Here is a 3,404-nt window from a genome sequence, read left to right on the forward strand (position 1 = left end):
CTGTAGGGGCAAGTGCTGCTAGCAAGCACCTATGAAAGCCGGCACGGCACACGAGGGGGTGGGTGGCCAGCACCACGCCCGACCGCCTTTGTCTCCCTAGTGGCGATGTTTACACACCACACTAGGTACTCATTCGATGCTGAGTCGACCTAGGGGAGGCCCGGGAACGGTTCATATAATCGTCCCTGGCTGTTGGCCGCGAGCGGGAATCGAACTCGGGCCGCCGGGTTGTTAGCGGAGCGCGGCGCTTACCGCTACACTTACCCACTGATCACCGCTCGCGGGCACAAACGCAGATCCACAAACCCCTCGTCCCGTGCGATCGCTTTTGCAACGTGGGCCGACGGTGTTGCTTGAGAGGTGACGAACGAGGGTCGAGAACGCAGCCCTCCAAAGGTCTCGCCGGCGAGCGTGCCGTCGAACTTCGAAGTCTCCCGCCGTCACCTCTTGTTTTGTTTGTATTTTCCTTTTTTATCGTTCACTCAGACCATCCATCCCGAGGAAAAAGTGCAAGGCGGCTTTGCAGGTCTTGCTTTTTGATTAACGTGTCATAAATATGACCCCCATTCGGCGAGGCTGTCCCGTCGCCCTCGGCCAAAAACAGTTGGCTTCCGCTACGTTTCAGTCGTTGGCCTGCAAGCAGACAGCCGGTAATTAATACATCTGCAACTTTAAACAGTGCACGTGGCGCGTTGTCAGAAAACGCCACAATTATGCTGTAATTGAAGTTGTCCAGGGAGCGAGATTTTATTATTATTATTGTGTACTCCCAATTACAACTGTCATCGATCACGTCACCTTCCCCGAAAATAAAATGCTGCAGTTCACATGAATGGAAGTCGGGCAGATTAATGTCATAATGAGCTCGGCAATCACAACGTTTGCGTGTTTCACATTAAATAAAAAGCAGGTTATGACTCCAAGTTATTGGCTTTCTTTATACGTGATGGACACTAGGCCATTTGTTGTAAAACAGATTCCTTCTGATATAAGATTAAGACAACGATGTTGAAAAATTCCTGATGTAATATCTTATGAATCGTGAAGGTTAATTTTAAATCATAAATGGTAATTGTTGTGACTGTAGACTTCGACAATCCTTTTCTCTGTTAACAGATTACTTATTTGTGAATTATTTGTGAACATTACCATAACAAATAATTTTCGACACGTAGATTGAACAAAAAATGTGGAATTTCCCCTACAAACCGCCTGTGGCATAACAAAAAAAAACAGTCGAGTGACTTTGTTTGTTTGTGTTATGACGGGCGTGAACACGTGATCAAGGCACGCGGTCTTTCCCATGGGTGCTGCCGGTGGCAAGATGTTAACTCCCTCGCCAGGTATGCAGAAGGTCGTAGATTCGATCCCGACCCTGAAGTCTGTGTATATTTGGAGTCTGCGTGTCTCTCTCCCTCCCCGTGACCACGTGGATTTTTCTCTGGTTCCTCCGATTTTTCCCACCACATTTAGAAACCTGCATTCAGAGTATTTGCCGGCGAAACATTTCCACGTGACAAGCCACTTCGTTGAGCTTTCATTTGTAACCAGGCCGCTTCTGACAAAGAGCTAAATAGCTCAGTGGGCCTTACCTGGTAAAACAAAAACCAGTTTTGTTTAAGTCACATGATCATATACTTCACGGAATCTCAAAACATTCGCCGATAACACTACCCTGAAAGGGAATAATATGCATGTATAGAAAAAAACAGGCAACTATCATATATGAAAAAGAGTCATTTCCAGAAATGTCACCGATTATATTGACGGTTTTCTTTTCGGGGCAGTTTGTATTGACAGACTTGTTGAGGTTCAGATGATATTTTTTTAAATATATATTCTTAAGGGAGTCACTGCTTGAAGTAAGGACACTTGATGCTTGTGCACACCAGCTCACGCCCCATAGCCCACCTTGCCGAACGAAATTAAATTTCATAGCAACGTCCATGCAACATTTCCAGTCACCTTAGCTGCAGTGATGATCAAAGGCAACTTCGTTACGTTTGACCGTTTCTGTTCAGAGTCCAGAGTTCTGGCACATTCTAACACTCACGCCCGGTACACGCCTCGGTTGTGCAACTTAGTTGCATGCAACTGCATCGCCTATATATGTGGACGTCTCTGCAACTGGTTGCTTACAGTCGGGATGAACTTCACTCTAATGCCTCGATCTACTCGGCACTGTGTCGTCACAATCCCGAACACAGCACGCGGTTGAGTTTCCTTGCTGCGCCAACTCATCGCTCGGATGTGGACAACGCAATAGCAGGTGATGATGATGATGACGAAGTCGCGCGATTTCGAGAGCAATTCCATTGCAAAATTCATCTCCGACGTGTGTGTGGGACCCGGATTTCTGTTTGATTCTCTAAGGCTTTCAGTGATTTATTTTTCAACCGTCAATGCTTCAAGGAAGGCAAAAAGGGCAGCTTCACAAGAGGCACTTACCATAACAAGCTGCACAATAACCTGACATACCAGCTGGGTTGTGAATGCTGTTGTCGTGATGTCATTGTGCATGGTACGATACCAGTTTTCGCGATTGTACGATGTTTTTTTTATTGCATCGCTTTCGTGGCTTTGCACGCACGCACGGTGAAATTAAAAGACGTTTTCGGAAGTGTTTCAACTCAGCACGAGTCTGCCACGTGTTACGTAATCGCCGCAATCGTTGCAACTCAAGAAAACAACCAATGAACAACTCCATGAGTCTAGGTTTCCTTTCAGTTGTCATGCAGGGAAGCAAGCAGGTTTCATTGGGGAATTATAACGATGTATTTAGAGCTTTGATTATATGTAGAGTATTTCACACGGGGAAAAAAAATATCTGTTTGGAAATAAGATACAATTTTTAAACGACACATATGCTTAAGTTTTACCCTTTCTGGCAAAACAAAACAGGTGTTAAGATGTTCAAACACCAAATAGATTAATTTTGCAAGGAGTCAAGTTCGCATTAGCCGCACGTTATTGTGGTGAACATACAAACACAACACAAGCACTCTGTGTGGTTAATGCAAAGCATGATTCCTTGCAAAAGGAATCTAAATTTCGATTTCAAGCTTTCGTGACTGCACGGATTCATCTTTTTGGTTCTTTCGGTAAAGTCACGTAGAAGGGAAATAATAAAATAAAATAAATATAACATAATAAAATATGTTATTATATTATTTTATTATGTTTTATTTGTATTATTTTATTATTTCCCTTCTACGTGACTTTACCGAAAGAACCAAGAAGAAAATGGAATCTATTTGGGGTTTGAACATTTTACTGCCTGATTTATTGCCATAAAGGGGAAACACCTGTATTCTCATTTTTAATACTTTGATACCGGTAACAACAACAACTAAAATGTCCCATAGATATTTTTCAAAGATCTAATTCTATTCACAAAACGCAGG

General features: G+C 43.5%; 1 protein-coding gene across 1 annotated transcript in view; it reads left to right on the forward strand.

The window, feature by feature from the left end:
* The window catches only part of LOC144946096 (protein Wnt-5a-like), a 24,803-nt gene extending 23,882 nt beyond the window's left edge, over window positions 1-921 (forward strand). The window contains exon 5 of the mRNA XM_078874796.1: window positions 1-921. This exon is cut by the window's left edge and continues 990 nt beyond it. The gene's annotated coding sequence lies outside the window, so the exon portion shown is untranslated.
* The last annotated feature ends 2,483 nt before the right edge of the window (window positions 922-3,404 follow it).

The sequence above is a fragment of the Lampetra fluviatilis genome, chromosome 40 (genome assembly GCF_964198595.1).
Source record: "Lampetra fluviatilis chromosome 40, kcLamFluv1.1, whole genome shotgun sequence".
Taxonomy (NCBI): Eukaryota; Metazoa; Chordata; class Hyperoartia; order Petromyzontiformes; family Petromyzontidae; genus Lampetra; species Lampetra fluviatilis.